This window comes from Mesoplodon mirus (genome assembly GCF_964341445.2).
Source record: "Mesoplodon mirus genome assembly, chromosome: 1".
Classification (NCBI taxonomy): domain Eukaryota; kingdom Metazoa; phylum Chordata; class Mammalia; order Artiodactyla; family Ziphiidae; genus Mesoplodon; species Mesoplodon mirus.
This window is the reverse complement of record NC_138976.1, coordinates 35377556-35394306: the sequence shown is the minus strand read 5'-3', so window position 1 is coordinate 35394306 and position 16751 is coordinate 35377556. Positions and strand designations below refer to the sequence as shown.

At 46.6% G+C, this 16751-nt stretch overlaps 1 protein-coding gene across 10 annotated transcripts in view; it reads right to left on the bottom strand.

Moving 5' to 3' along the window:
• The window catches only part of PALM2AKAP2 (PALM2 and AKAP2 fusion), a 628408-nt gene that overhangs the window by 164669 nt on the left and 446988 nt on the right, over window positions 1-16751 (bottom strand). Inside the window, exon 1 of one of the 10 annotated variants that reach the window (XM_082627553.1) lies at window positions 6486-6505. The exons of the other annotated variants lie outside the window; for them this stretch is intronic. The gene's annotated coding sequence lies outside the window, so the exon portion shown is untranslated. Of the gene's footprint in view, window positions 1-6485; window positions 6506-16751 lie in introns of those variants that run through there. 10 annotated transcript variants of the gene reach the window in all.

The window sequence follows — 16751 nt, the reverse complement described above, 5'->3', positions numbered from 1 at the left end:
TATTAAGGAGGAGTGGCATGTGTTTTAGGAAATGTTTCTACAACAAGTCATTCCAAGTCAGTGATTTGGAGCTTTCTCCCTTGATGTAATTACACATTAAAATAACCCAAATGTATGAAAGATCTTTTCAAAAAATGTCAAACACACAGACTTCAAAGAAGAGAAAGGGTAGGATTATAAAGCAGTGAGGAAAGAAGACAGGAAAAACAGTGCGGGAGACGGTCACCGTCTCTTACACAATGAATTTCTGAAAATATGTCATAAGCACAGCCTGAGGCATGCTTTAATTGGCACAAACACAAGGGAAATAGAAAATCTAAGTCGGAGAGGCTGTCACAGTGAGAAAACTGTCTGCATCTGCCTGAACAACAGAGAAAACGTTGGGTAGGGAAAAACCAGACATAAAGGAAACCTATCAAATTCATATCAGATGGAAAGGCTATTGGAATATTTTTGTAGTGGGCAGTTACAGAGCTTTATTTTTGGAATTCCTCTCTTAGGAGCCACCACTGAAACTGAGTTCGGTTATTCATAGTACTGACAACTAAATCAAGACAGATCAGAAAATCAAGGCCAAGCAAATTACTGTCATATTGGGAAGTTCGCCATGAACTGCAGAAAAATAATTCAAGAAAACACAAGTACATTTCATCGAATGCACTTCCCTCCCCTCCAGCCCCCTACAAGCTTTCACACAGCATCCTGTCATTCAGTCTCTCAAACATTGACTCAAGGAACACATTATGTCAACGCCTTATTAAACATTAGCTTTCTTTTTATTTTGAACTGTACCTTAAGATTGTTTTCAGATCTGGGTTTTGGTGCGGGGATCAGATTTCTTTTGAATTTGATGAGGTATTACCAGTTGAAGCCAGTTTAATGGGTAAAAGAATTTTCAGGTTGTGCAGTTAGAATAATAATAATAAAAAAAACTCAGATTTTAAAAGACAATTAAGTATATTTTACATAGAGGAGAAAAAGCATACATACATTTCACCTCAATATAGATAGCAAATGTTTAGTGTAGGAATAGTCTACGGTTGTGCCCTGTTTTCTAAAAAGTTAATATACTAAATATCCAAAATTGCAAAGCATGCATTTTTTTAATTCTAAAAGGAGCCATCTTGTATTGTCCTTAAAAGGTCAGTTTTCTATGGAAATAGACCTTTGCCATAATTACACATATAAGGAGATTTTCAGGAATATATTTGTGACTTAAAGACCCAATTAAGAGACCGACATACTTCACTACACTAATTTCTTTTAGCCACCCCAAATAGTATGATTAAAAATAGAGGATTAAGGATCTCAGAGTGAACAGAGAATTTAGCTCCAAAAAATGGTCAAGACTGACAAGAAGGATGAAGTCATATAAATAGTAGATGAATTTTTAGTATCCCATCAGAACTATCTCTTCTTAAATGATTCTTCACCTTGATACTGAAAAAAGATATAAACTAGGGTGATTTATTCAATAAGTTCATATCTCAATACTCGTTTTCTGAATAAACAATTTCCTAGATGACACCAGCCACTCTGAGTCACAGTTTTAAACTGAAATACCTTGTGGAAGATACATCCAGAGAGCCTGGCCTCAGACCAAACTGTGAGTCTCCCAGTAACAAGGGTGTTTCCTGGTCTCTGGTCTCTGACCGTCACACCACAGGGTTCTGATTGGTCCCTAGATGCACTGTAAGGCACAGGTGAGACCCATAAGAAGATCAGAGCCCACAGTATGCTCTCAGCAAAATGGGCAGAGTTGGAAGTTGAAATAAAGGCATCCATACAATGGAATATTATGCAGATATGTGTGTGTGTGTGTAAGTTCACATGTACTGACATGGAAAACTCTCCAGAATATGTTAAGTGGAAGAAAAAAAGGTGCAAAACACTGTATGTAGTATCATACTTTTGCTGTAAAAAAGGGAAGGGAGTGGAAATACAGCTTTGAATTTTATTATATTTGCATATAGGAACACACTGATAAAAATCTACTAAAAGTGGTTCCTTTTTGGGGGTGACAAAGGAAGGAACAGGAAACATGCATTCAAAATAAGACATCCCAAGGGGTACCTTTGTATAATATTTTGATTTTGAATCACGTGAATTTTTCAGGTAGCAAAAAACAATTCATTCGATAAGAAACAAACTCAGCAACACTCTTCCCATATTGCAGTCTGTGGTGATAAATCGTTAAAATATTCTAAGCCTGATTTTCCTAGTTTATAAGCTATTTCAAATGCTGTTTTATACACGGGATACTTTGAGGGCCACTGAATTAGATTCAAGAATGTTCTCAGAATCAAAATGGCCGTTCCCTACTCACGCTGGCGCTGGCCTTGGGCATTTTAACAGCCACTTGCTTACATGCCTGCTCTAACAGAATCGACTCTTAACAGATAATCAATTAAGGCAAAAGGACCTCACTGAAGCACACAGCAAGATAGCTGTGAATATCTGCCACTGCCAAAAAACAAATCCAGGCAGCCATGGAAGAACCTTCTAAGCTGCATTTACATCATTTGGATCTTGTATTTTGCCATCTTACTTACATTTTGCGATGTTGGTTTCCATTTCTGCAAGTCACCCGAAATTTTTTGTGGGATTCGGGCATTAAGAAAATAAGAACAGGGCTTCCCTGGTGGCGCAGTGGTTGAGAGTCCGCCTGCCGATGCAGGGGACCGGGAAGATCCCACATGCCGCGGAGCGGCTGGGCCCGTGAGCCATGGCCGCTGAGCCTGAGCGTCCGACGCCTGTGCTCCGCAATGGGAGGGGCCACAACAGTGAGAGGCCCGCGTACCGCAAAAAAAAAAAAAGAAAAAAAAAGAACAGACAGATGGAGCGAAGAGGAAGGGAGAGAAGGAAGGAGGGAGAAAAAGATGAGAAAACATGAATAGCGAGTACAGTGAGAGGGGAGAGATGGCACAGAAAACGAAGGGTGGGTAGAGGAGAACCGAGAGGGAAAGGGCTTCTATTTTGTATTATGTATTAACAAAAGCCAAGTCATTCACCAGGTGTTCAGAACCATGAACATATTTTGTCAAAGAAACAAATTTAGGTTCCCAGGCTAGCCCACAAAAGCCTGTTGAACTTGAACGTGGCTAGCCTGAGAGCAGGGGTTTCGTAGAAGAGTGCCCACCCTCATCCATAGGAGAGATGCTGTTTTCTCGTGCATTCCTGCGGGCTTGAAGGGTTGTAGGGAAACGTTTGAAGTAGACAAGCCCATTTCTAGCTCTGTGCCTTTCTTCCATGTCTTGCCTCCCCTTCCTTAGAATGAATGGGGTCTGGTTTCATGAGGCTTGAAAACCCTCATGGAGCCGACAGCCGACTGCTTCTTCCTTGTATAAAGCCAAACCAAAACGGAACCAAACCAAACCAAAATCCCCTCCTCCATTCACCTTCCTTGTCTCAGTTAGATGTTAGGGAGAAGTTTGCTAAGTTATATTCGTGTATTAATGATTAATTAACCAGTTCAGAAGCATTTCTCCAATTGGAACATCTTTATGAAAACTTTGTGGCTGGTGGAGCCAGGCGGGCAGTTCAGCCAGGCCTCGGCTGGTCCCATCTCCCCAGACCAGCTCCTACTGTTCAAGGCTGCTCTCCCTCCTCTGCCCTCTCCACCCTTCAAGCTCATCCCAGCAGCTTAGAGGCAAGTTCAGCTGTGGTTAATAACATCCGTTTGCAACCTCCCACGACATCCTGCACTCACCAGTAAACAGTCAATAAATACTTGCTATTTGACTGGGTTCCAGGCACTTTTACTGCTTTACATTCAAAGTGGCTTTGAAAAGTAAGCAAAGATTAAATTCGTGAAAGTTTGGAAGTGAAGGCAGAAAACCTGAGTTAGGATTGTGTTCTGGCCATTTACTGTGAGACCCTGCACAAGTCTATCTTCAGTTTCCTCGTTTGCAAATAAATAAAGATTTACTAAGCACCTACTCCCTGCCTGGCACCCTTCTATGTACTTTATGTATACTGAAGTCTTCACTCTTTATAACAGAGCTATGGGGTAGGATATGATGTTTATATTCCTTCTAGCTTCAGATCTAGGTTCTTAAAGACTATAAGGCCCTGCCTGTCAAGTAAATGAAATAATGCTTGGGAAAGTGCCTTATACATTATAGAAATGGGTATAGATGCTACTGAAATGGCAGAGATGAAAGTAACGGGCATGGGAGTCAGAAGCAGGTGCGACGGGGACATGAGCATGCGTGGTGAGGCCTTTCCACACTTTTAGGAGCAACCCAAGGATACCTGTTTCTCATCTCTGTCTTTCAAAGAGCAGCCTGCTCCCAGGGGAGGCCTTTGGCTGTCCAGACCTGTCTGAGACCCGGTAGGAGAGTTGAATTCAGTTGAGGAATGTATTCAGCGCACGGATCTAAACCATATTCCCTAATCAGCTTCACCAGGAAAAGCTCACTGTGCCTTAATCTTTCAATCAATTCTGAATTTAAAGGGGACTTATGTCCTTAATTATCATTTCCCAAATGCAGCAGTATTACAGAAAACTGGCAAAATAAATGTTGTTCCTCTTGTACCCCTTTCCTTTACATGACGAATTGAGTTGGTTTGCCCATTAGTTCCATTTGTGGGGATAGTTCATGTACTGCACCCTTGTTGTGTCCAAGCACATGCTGGGCATTGAGGAAACATAACAAAAGCCGTGACCAAAAGGAAGCTCCTGGGAAGACAGACACAGAGAATGGTAATGCCAGTGTGGAAAGCACAAAGATGGCGCTAGACAACTTGAAACCTGGTTTGCTATATTTCTGCAAAGGTTGGCTGCGGGAGGGCTTCCCTGGTGGCACAGTGGTTAAGAATCTGCCTGCCAGTGCAGGAGACACAGGTTCGAGCCCTGGTCCGGGAAGATCCCAGAGGCCGCGGAGCAACTAAGCCTGTGCGCCACAACTACTGAGCCTGTGCTCTAGAGCCTGCGAGCCACAGCTACTGAAGCCTGCATGCCTAGAGCCCGTGCTCTGCAACAAGAGAAGCCACCGCAATGAGAAGCCCGTGAATCGCAATGAAGAGTGGCCCCCGCTCGCTGCAACTAGAGAAAGCCCGCGTGCAGCAAAGAAGACCCAACGCAGCCACACAAAAAAAAGTTGGCTAGGGGAGCACTATTGGCATTCCTATTGCAAGACAAGAAATGGGTGATGTGTATCCCCACACTGACACACAAAGTTCCTGAAGCCACAATGCCCCGCAGATTCTTCCTTTGCCCTCATGGCCAGACTCTTAAAATAAGAGACCTGGGGCAGAGAGGCACGTGGAGAAGATACAAAGGGAAACAAGGGGGCTTCCCTGGTGGCGCAGTGGTTGAGAGTCCACCTGCCGATGCAGGGGACACGGGTTCGTGCCCCGGTCCGGGAAGATCCAACATGCCGCGGAGCAGCTGGGCCCATGAGCCATGGCTGCTGAGCCTGCGCACCTGGAGCCTGTGTTCCGCAACGGGAGAGGCCACAACAGTGAGAGGCCTGCGTACTGCAAAAAAAAAAAAAAAGGGAAGCAAGGAACCTGATGACACCTGCCTCCTGTCTTCAGTTTCACCATCCACCAGCTCACCACTCAGAGAAATGGAGTCAAGTGTGATCACAGCGACACAGTCAAATGGCTTGGGAGGATCTGCAATGATTGCATTCTTTCTTTAAAAAGCTCTAGAAGCCACAGCTTAGGATAGCAAGGAGTCCCAGGGAGAATGCCAAGGAAGTCAAAGGGAAGGACGTGAAGGGATGGAAAAAGAATCTCTGCTCCAGGATCCAGAGTGAGCAAACAGAAGGCCACGGGGCGGATTAATCATTTTCCATGAGATTCCCCTGCATGGAGGATGAAAGACTTGGACCACAAAAGCCTGAGGTACTGGAGGAAGAAAGTCCTCACATGGCATCGTAAGGAGGATGGGGACAGCCACTAGCCAAGATGCAGGTGCTCCTTCTCAGGGAGCTTTACAAACAGCTTTTCTTTCTTTCTTTTTTTTTTTCTTTCCTTTTGGCCATGCCCCATCGGCTTGAGGGATCTTAGTTCCCCAACCAGGGATTGAACCTGGGCCACGGCAGTGAAAATGTCAAGTCCTAACCACTGGACCACCAGGGAACTCCCCACAAACAGCTTTTCGAGTGACTGGCTGAGGGGGGATAAGGCTGAATGCCACCTTAAGTCATTCCAGTAAGTTCATCGTGTGCAGGCATGTTATTCAACACACAGTGGATGCTCAAAATTGGCCGGTGGCTGAAGAAATAAGCCCAGCCAGAAGATCCCAGGCTTTCTCAATGCATTTGTGATACCCCCTGCAATGCCTCCTGCTGTGACCCACAGAACTTCCCGCCCAACTTCGCCGACTTCCACGGCATGTCTGGGCCTGCTTTCTAGACTGTGAGCTCTGGGAAGGCTGGGGCTTTCCTTATCTTCCTCTCTCAATCTGCTATAGCCGCCAACTCAGTGCCTGATATTGAGAAGGCGTGCACCCGTCCATCCACCCACTCACTTACCTGTGCGGTTTTATTTTTTTCCCAGTATCTCCTCCACTGATTTCTGGGAAATGCTCCTTCACTCATTCCAACATTATGGAAACAGAGGGCTGGAGAGTGAATGGCAGCCAGATATGTGAAGAGAGCCTGCCTGAAAGGATGCTGCTGACACTCAGAAAGAAGCAGAGGCAGGGAATGCAGAGCAGAGGCCAGTGGCATTTGGAGGCCTCGATGGGCACGCCTGCAGCCCAGCTGCACCCTCCCCCTTCCTGTGACCAGGCTCTGTGAGTAAGTGCCCAATTTTCCCAGACCATCTGTTCAGATTGAGTTTTGCCACTTGCCACCCCAAGACTCCTGACTAACACATGGAAGGAATTACTATTTGGTATAATTAGGCCCCTGGGGAGCCTCAAGAACCACCAGTAAGCACGTGATCGCTGTGTTCCTCCCCCTCACATTGATGGCTGGAATCTGCATCAATCCAAGAAACACATCAGACTTGCAACAGAGGTGGAGGGACACAGGGCTGCCTGATTCTGCAGAAGCACCAGCATGTGGGTAGAGGATTGAAGTTCACAGGAACAGAAAGCAATACTAAGAGCCTGGATAATTAAGAAGCTCCATGCAAGTACCAAAGAAAAGAAAGGTAAATGGAATTAAAAAAAAAAAAAGAGAGAGGCTGAAAGCTCATCAGTGGGTTGATTCTGATCTATGTACCAAGAAGGAAGAAACGTCTTCTCCCAACTACCTAAGTGTTTGTGTTTCCCAGGGCAGCCTAGGACAGCAGCGCTATTTTATTGTTGCTAAAAGTCAATGTAGTGAAGCGGTTCTCAACATCTGGTTCCAGAACCAGAGCAGCAGCAGCACCAGGAACTTGTTAGAAATGCAGATGATCAGCTCAGCCTCAGACCTGGCGAATTAGATTCTCCGGGGGTGAAGCCCAGCCATTTGTTTTAACGAGCTCTCCACGTGACTCTGATGCACAATGAAGTTTGAGGAACACAGGCCAGTGTTTTGGCTAAGTGTGCAGCTCTGGTGCCAGGTTCTTAGGTTTCACAGGGCCCTGGAGCTGTGCATTGTGGTGTTCCCTGGGTTTACGGTCTGGCTCAGCCACTTACTACCCATGCAGCCTCGGGCAAACTGCTTAACCTCTTTGAGTCCCAGACTCTACATGTGTAAAACAGAAATAAGAGTAGTAGCCACTAAATAGTTGATTTGAGGATTTCATGAGATAATATTCATAAAGTACTTAGTTCAGTACCTAGCACATAGGATAAGCCATCCATAAATGTTGGTTATTTGTATTATTTTGCTGCTATTCTGATTGCAGGGCAGGGCCTAGCTGCAGGAAAGCCAGAGAGGACCCCTCCAGAGGGTTTGCTCTTCTAAAACACTCACTACCACCTGTATTTATTTTTTCTGTCTAGCAAACTCCTACTTATCCTTCAACACCCTGCTCAAGATCACCTCCTTTGTGATGGCTCCCCAGAGCTCATACTTCCTTCCTCAGGGCATCCTTCCTCAAAGCCCTCAGGCTGCCTGGAGATGACCCCTGGCTCTTCCCCTTTCTAGCTGTTTGATCTTGGGAAAGCTTCTTTGCCTTTCTAAGCCTCAGTTTACTCATCTGGGGAATGGGATGAATTAATTGTATTTACCTATAGGATTGCCAGAGGGGATTAAATGAGGCAAAATGTGTAAAGGTACAACAGTACTGGGCACACAGTAAATGTTCAATAACTGTTAGCTGTGTCTCCTGGTGCCTGTCCCTCTGTAGGTACAGGATGGATGAGGGAATGATGAGTGAGTGGATATGGGGCATGGCCAGGTCTAGGGTGAGGTGAGGGAGGGCTTGCCTCAGGTATAAAACTTCAGGGGACACAAGACACTCAGTTCCAATAAAAGTTGGAATCGTTCCAATAAAAAAAAGGTTTCAGTAAAACTTTATCTACAAACACTGGCAGATGGTCCATGGCCATACTTTGCTAATTTTATTTTTTTCAAATATTGCATTAAAATATGATTTGTCTTGAGTACTGAGGCATAGGACATGGGACACCAGGGTTGACTCTGCTCTTTCTCCCCTAGCGGACCCTGAAAACACAGGCCCTGCTAGAGAACCACATCCAGCAACCAGCAATGTGGAGCTCTTCCTGCTTCCCCATCAGTCTCAAGGTCAGCAAAGAGGCCGGGGTGCACTTTCTGCTCCCTGCCCATGGCCTGGGACTGAGTCAGTCTGCTCAGAATGGGCTCCCTCCTAAATCAAGACAGAGTTTTTAAAGCGAGTATAAACTCAAAGCACATTGGCGTCCAGCTGCAGTTTTTAGATCAAATCAGAAGAGTATTTATACATATTCAAACACATATCCACATCCATCCATATATCTATATAGGTTTGGCACTGGTATGTTCTAAAATTTTCAAGGATGTACATGTCCATAACAAAGCTGAAAACAGAGTCACCTCTTTCCAAAACACAAGTGTTCCCATTTCCGATGCCTTTCTCATCCCGAGGGGGACAGTCCGAGGCCGTGCCAGCTTTTTGTGGGGGGTTTTGCCTCATTAAGAAGCAGCCTGTTTCCTAGCACACATGCCATCTTTGCTGGAGGGGCAACTGCTTACTACCTGATTGCTTGTGCTGACAAAGACAGGCCTAATTCTGGGGTCCATGTTTCTGTACAGCAGCAGCTGTGAGAAGAAAGAGGTTTTTTTCTTACAGTGATGGTACACTTTGCAAACCGTGGCAGGGGATTTTTTTCCTTCTCCTTTTCATTAACGCACCTTGAAAATGGAAGCCATTTACGGAAGTGAGAGCTGTGTGCTTCGGTTGCTTGGGCCAGGTCAACAACATGTGTCACTGTGCTGATTCAAAATCAGACCAAATCTGGGTTTCCCTTTCTGTCTCGGGCTGACTTTGAAGTCACCGGGTCTTTGTTGTTTGTGGCAATCATGGTTCTGAGTGTGTCCAAGGCGAGACAAAGCCCCCAGGAGAGGCTGATAGGGTTTGATTTTTTTTTTTTTTTTTTTTTTTTTTTTGCAGTATGCAGGCCTCTCACTGTTGTGGCCTCTCCCGTTGCGGAGCACAGGCTCCGGACACGCAGGCTCAGCAGCCATGGCTCACGGGCCCAGCCTCTCTGCGGCATGTGGGATCTTCCTGGACCAGGGCACGAACCCGTGTCCCCTGCATCGGCAGGCAGACTCTCAACCACTGCGCCACCAGGGAAGCCCTAGAGTTTGGATCAGACACGATCGCAGCATCCCGCCACACAGCCATTGCCTTGGCAAGGCCTGTTAGCAACACGTCGGGCACATTTCCAACACTATCGAGCTCCTGGGCGTGCCCTTCAGGGTTCTGAACCCAAAACTGTCCTTGGCACTCCTCCTGCCAGGCATGGCCTTGACAAGAGCCACATCCCACAATGCTCTAGCTCTCAGCTTCCGAACTGTCATCAGAGACGTGCCTCCACCCTGGGTTCTCACTGTGCCCTGATCTCTCTCTTGGTTGCTTGGACCACTCATGCCTTACATCCTTCTTGTTTGCCTCTCTCCTCCACTGGAATCTAGACTCCAGGAGGGCAGCAACAGCCTCTGTCTTGCACATCACTGTGTTTCCAGTGTCTGGCACAGTGCCAGACACATAGCAGGTGCTTAATAAATGTTTATTGAATGACAACATCTATATGAAAATGAGTCTTCAAGAAGCTTGCCCAGGCCAAGGCTGGTTACACACCACTGGAACCAGCTTCAAGTCAGGCAACCCTGTTCATTGCTGGCTTCATCCTGGGCAAGTTAGTTAGCCATACCAAGCCTTAATTTTCCACTTTGTAAAATGGGGATAATAATAACTATCTCATAGAGTTATTGTGAGACTAAAATTAGATACACAGACCGTATTTTATTTTGACAGACTATTATTATTCCCAATTATTTTCTGCTTTCCCAATAAGAGGATGATATGTCCCCACCCATTACCAAGAGACTTGGCAGTACTGCCCTATGGGAGGAATATACTTCCCTACCCTTTTGATGCAAAGCTTGGTCACATGATTTGCCTTGGCCAGTGAAATACAAGCTACACATCCAAGCATGAACTTTAAGAGCTATTGATGGTTCTGTTATTTCTTTTTCCTTCTGTCATGAGAATAGCATGTGCTGTATAGAGGCGGATCCTTCTCCCTGGGTCCTGGCATGAAGATGCAGAGCTGCAGCCACCCCATATCCAATATGAAGCATAAGCAAGAAAGAAACCTTTGTTGGGGTTGTTTGTTACAGCAGAATGATCTAGAGAAGAAGCTGAATGATACACAGTGCCTGGCACAAAGCAGGGGGTTAGTAAACCTTTGTGGGATAAACGAACACACTGGGATACCTCTACCAGATCAACTGCTCCAGCACTTTGGGTTTGTTTGGGTGTGACATTCAATCACTAGAATAAATTCAAGGTGGCATTTTGTGGCATAAAAGGAAAGTAGACTTTTTTTTTTTTTTAATGGGATGCAAAGCTGAATCATTCTATTAGGGCACAGCAGTGCCTGCAGCCTAGAAACCTCATCCAGAGTCTCCTTCATGGACTATTCATTCCAACTAACAGTAGTTTATATTTATTAAGTCTTTTTGCTGATGTTTATCAAGCCGTTCTTGGAAAGCAGTGTGCCAAGTCTGGTTTTACACCCTGTAAACATGTTACCTTGTTTAATCCTCACCGCTGTGCTGTGAGATACAGGAGTATAGGAAGGGCACGTGGTGCCTGCGGTGATGTAGTGTCTGCGATCCTCCCCAACAACACCTTTGGCCAGAATTTGCAACAATTAGCATCTCTGTGGCACTCCCTAGACCGGCAGTGGTCACATGTCCCCTCTCAGCTTCCTCTTCACTATGCCCCTAGCAGGGGAGGTACTAACATTACCCACATTATACAGATGAGAAAACTGAGGCTTTGGAAAGTGAAAAACATGCCAAAGGTCATCTGGCCACGCAGGAACGGAGCTCGGAAAGCAGACGCACCTGCCTTCCGAGTACTAAGCCCTAGGCCGGGCCATCTCCTCTGTTCACCTGCAAACCACAGTCCCTCCTCCTAAGCTGGCACAGTCCTTCAGATGGGGGCCACTGTTGCTCCTACACCATCAGCTTGTTCAAAAACTACCCAGAACTAAGAAGGAAAGAGAGACGTGGTGTTGGGACACTTGGTGTGGGTTTTGTTCCCTCTTCTGATCTACACCTACATTTGGCTGAAATGAAGCCTGCTGACCTCATGCTTGCAGGTGGGAACCCACCAACGACTTCGACCCTGTGAAGATTTATCTATATGCCAGGCCATCCATTAAGCACTGATGCTATTCAGAGGTGCTCCAGATGTGGCCCTTTGTCCTTAGAAAAGGAACAGGTGTGCAAACAATTTGCCAGCTCACAAGGCTTTCTGAAGAAGGAGTACAGCAGAGAGAATGATTAGATGCAGAGGAGAGATGAACTCTGGCTGAATATCAGGGGCGGCTTCAAGGAGTAGGGCGCGTGGAAGCCTGGCTTGGTAGAATAAGTGATCTTTCAACAGGCAGGCTGAGAAGGGCCTCTGGGAGGACCACCACGCTCAGGGTAGCACTGCTGGGGCAGGAAAGCACTTAGTGGATCCTTTGCCTAGAAACGCAGGTTGGAACTAGATTTGGAGTCTAAATCCCAGGCCAAGAAGATCTGACTTTACACTCTTTAAAAATGTATCTTGAGTCTAGTCTTAAACATCTTGCCCAGGAAGGATTCACAATTCAAGTGTTTCTTGAATGTGTGGGGCTTTCAAGACAAAAGCCTCCAATGGCCTGAGGCTTGAAAACGCTATGGGGGCAAATCAGCACAGAGGACAAACAGACGTCCCCTTTCTGTAATGAAGAGTTAAGGATGGATACGCGTGACTGTCGGAAGCTCAGCAGGGGTTAGAAGGTTGATTCATTCACTGGACAGATATTTATTGAGCACCTACTGTGTGTGTGCCAGGCATGGTTCTAGGCATTTGGGAAATGTCAGAGAATAAAAATCCCTGCCCCCCCTGAAGCTTTCATTTAAAGGGAGCTTAAAAAAATTATTTTTGAAGTATAGTTGATTTACAATGATTTACAATGTTGTGTTAGTTTCAGGTATGTAGCAAAATGATTCAGTTATATATATACAGGTATGTATATATATATTCTTTTTCAGATTCTTTTCCATTATTACAAGATATTGAATATACTTATTACAAGATATTGAATATACTTCCCTGTGGTATACAGTAGGTCCTTGTTTATGGAGGGAACTTTTTTTTTTTTTTTTTTCAGTACGTGGGCCTCTCACTGTTGTGGCCTCTCCCGTTGCGGAGCACAGGCTCTGGACGCGCAGGCTCAGAGGCCATGGCTCACGGGCCCAGCCGCTCTGCGGCATGTGGGATCTTCCCGGACCGGGGCACGAACCCGTGTCCCCTGCATTGGCAGGCGGACTCTTAACCACTGCGCCAGCAGGAAAGCCCTGAAGGGAACTTTTTAATAATAGCAGGCATTACTATTTGCCAGGCATGACTCTATGTGATCACCCACTTATTAACCCATCCAACAACCCTATGAGATAGAACTGTTATCTGAATTGTCCAGACAGGTAACTGAGGCTCAGAGCTGCTAACTCCTCCTGGGTCAAGGCAGTCAGTGGCAGGGCCTGAGCACATGACCCGGCAGGGTGAGCCAGAGGCTGGCTCCAGACCCCCGTACTGCCTGCCCGTCTGCAGTATAGGCAGTTGTAAAGGAGGCTGAATTTTAGTTTCTTGGCTCACTGGTGAATGGCTGTCCCTGCGTCCAGCTTCTACTTTCACCCCTTAAAGAGTCTACATTTGACAAAGCTCCACATTTTTCAGGGTGAGGAGACCCTATTCCCCCTCCTAATCCCTCTAAGGCAGTGTTCCTCAAAGTGTGTGTGACCCACTAATTTCTGCCCGTCCACAGGTAGTTATCCCTCTGTGATGAGGTCAGTCTAGAAATGAAGATATTTAGAAACTTCTAGCAGTTTGTTGAATCTAAGAAGAAAAAAATTGGTACCTGTATTCTCACTGATATTTTTTCCCATTTCATTTTTCTAATAAAAATAATTTACAGAAGTATTGTTCTGGGATGAATTGGAACTTTAAAAAGAAGAATATACAATCTGATCCATCACCACAGATGGTTAGAGAAGCATTGTTCTCGGGAGTTCAAGTTCTCAGGGCTGGGTGGATTGCATCCCCGAGAACAGAGAGACTCTATTGGCCTGGTCCAGGAAACATCTGGGTGGGTGTTTCCTATGTGTCACCCTCCTTTCCAGTTCTAGCAGCTGGGTGGGTTTTGGGTTCTTGCTGGTACACAGGAGGGATTGTGGGAGAAGCTGTTTTTTGGTCAGTGGTCCTTCAGGTCTTTTGCAAAAGCCAAAACTCATGAAGGAAATTATACCAGGCCTGAGCTGGAGCCAGAGGAGAGGTCAGTTTGGCTGCAGCTGGGGAGGGAGGAGAGATACAGGACAGGATACTGATGCTACGTGTATGCAGCGAAGCTGGATGCCGAGTCCAAGGGCTCCCAGCCTCTGCCACGGCTCTTGTCCTCAAGCATGGCTCAGGAGCCGTGCACTTTAGCCCTAAAGGCATTGTGAGGGCCAGAGTACCACACAGAAGTGAGGACCAGGGACGGTGGGCCTATCCCCCGGTGAGCGTGGCACCTCGGCAGGAGCCTGGGTCCAAGGGACTCCCAAGAATGCCTGGGATGGAATGCCTGTCAGGCCAGAAGCACTGGAACTCAGAGTCTACCATAATTTGATTAAAAGAAAATAAGTGTTATTTCTTGCACAGGAGTTTGTGGACTAATATTTCTACCTGCTACCCTTTGGGAATGAATTTAGGAGTGGCGGTGAATGAGAAAGACACTGGCAGGTTAGGACGGGGGTGGGGCGTTAGGTGAGAGCAGGCTCAGGGGCCCAGACGTGGGAAAGCAGAGGATGTGGAAGGAGCCACAGGCTGTCCTCTCTGGCCCAGACCACAGCGGTGGAGCTGCCCAGCCTTTGTAATTATTGTCCCTTCTGCCTGGAATAATTCTCAGCGTGGCTGTTCTTCTAGTTTTTCAGGTGTCAGCTGAAAGGTCCCATCTTCACAGAGCTTTTCTGGGAGGGGTGTGCATGTGTGTGTGTGTGTGTGTGTGTTCGTGCGCGTGCATGTGTGTGTGTGTGTGTGTGTATGGTGGGGTGCATGCAGGGAGGAGCTGTCAGATCACAGGACCTTTCAACTTGCAATCCTACCACTGTTCAGTTGCTTCTCTGTCATTGTTTTCTCTTAGCCCCTAATTCCGCAAGTGTCCTTCAGGCTCTGTCAAGCTCCAGAGTTTTGTAGCCAGGACAGGAATTGGGTCTAGAACCACTTTCTGAAAACCTGGGCATCTTGTTCCGTCTCTGGAGGAAGTCCTGAGATTCCTCCCGTGAAGACAGATAGCTGGCCACAGACAGCCTTTCCTCCTGGGCATTTGAAAGTGAAACACAGCTCCTCGGCAGCCCGGAGAATCACATCTGCACTCCCTGGGGCCTCCCTCCCCAGTGGCTTTGCACTGGCTGATATCACACACAATCCCAGGGTTCGGGGGATGGGGATCTGGGTAACAGCAGGAGATGCTGAAGGCTGGATGCAGAACTGGAGGGTCTTCTTTCTGAAACCTGCATCGCCCACCGCAGCCAGGGCCCTACCACACCTGCCAGGTTGGCTGAAAGACAGACATCTGTCTTGGCGGAGTACTGATCATTTCCTGTGGCCGATCTGGCTAGAAATCCCCAGAGAAAACCTTCCCCTCAGAGGTTTGGTCCCTTTGGCTCTGTTGAGGCTATAAACAGGAAGTTGAGAGAGCGGCTTAGAAAGGAGATAGCATGAGAATCAAAATAGCCACTGCTGATCTTCATTTTCTCCTTAAATTCCTGTTTCAGTTTCCCTTTAGTGTAAGTCAAGAGGGAGGTTTCCCAGTAAATCCAGGCCTCCCACAGTCCCCTGGCTCCCAAGCTTCAGCACAGACCACACCCCCAGGGCCACAGGGGTCCCTGAGTAGACAGAGGAGTCCCTCCCTCCTTGGGAGCGGTGCCCGAAAGGCCAATCCTGGGAAAGGTTTCCAGAATTCCAGACCTCAGAGCCTAGGTCCTAACCCTTTTCCTGTTCCTTCCTTCATTCACTCATTTGTTCATCCAGTAAATATCTATCGGGTCCTTTCTGGGTGCCAAGCACTGTGCTGGACCATTGCACTAGGACTATTACAGAGAAAGGGGACAAGTCCCTGCTTTCAGGAAACTTACAGTCAAGTGATGGAGATAGATCCCCACATATCCACCCGCCCTCCTCCCTGCTGCAGGAAGAGCCCCGTTTGACCCACACATCACCTCAAACCCATGGATTTAAACACAGCCATGTCAGCTTTCCCTGGGACACTCATCCTCAGCTTTCTGTTCCTGCCAGAACTTCCTTAAGCAAGTCCCTGTGGAGATTTTAAGACATATCTGCAAATCCTTTAATATTTCTCCCTCCAAGACACAAAGCCTAACTGCCCTCCCCTATATATGGGCTAGCCTTTTTTTTCCTTTTGATACTTGTATATACCATATTTTAATGTTTAGGCATCCAGTCATTTGGCCTAATCACTCAAGACAGTTCTTGGTCGCCTGCACTATGTTCTGGGTCAGTGATGACTACATGCTCCTCTATCTGATGTGAAATGTGCCTACCCCTTCCCTGGATTTCTTGTTCAACTGCAAATAACCAACAATCATTGAGTTGCAGGCACTTTGCTGGGCTCATTCACCTACTCGATCACATTTACCTTTCAGATCTCCAAAGAAGAAAACCCTTTTACAAGATGTAGAAACGGAGGCTCAAAGTAAAATGATATGCATGGGAGTTCCTGTCCAGTAAATGGCAGGGTTGTGATTGCAATCCTGGCATTTTATTGGTTTTTTTTTTTGTTTGTTTGTTTGTTTTACGGTACGCGGGCCTCTTACTGTTGTGGCCTCTCCCGTTGCGGAGCACAGGCTCCGGACACGCAAGTTCAGTGGCCATGGCTCACGGGCCTAGCCGTTCCGCGGCACGTGGGATCTTCCCAGACCGGGGCATGAACCCGTGTCCCCTGCATCGGCAGGTGGACTCTCAACCACTGTGCCACCAGGGAAGCCCCAAACCTGACATTTTAAATCTAAGACCAGAGCGGCCCTCAGGCACACAGCTTCTTTTCTTTTAAAAGTACATATTGGGTCACTTTTTCTCTCATTTCTGTTTTGTGAGAACATTTA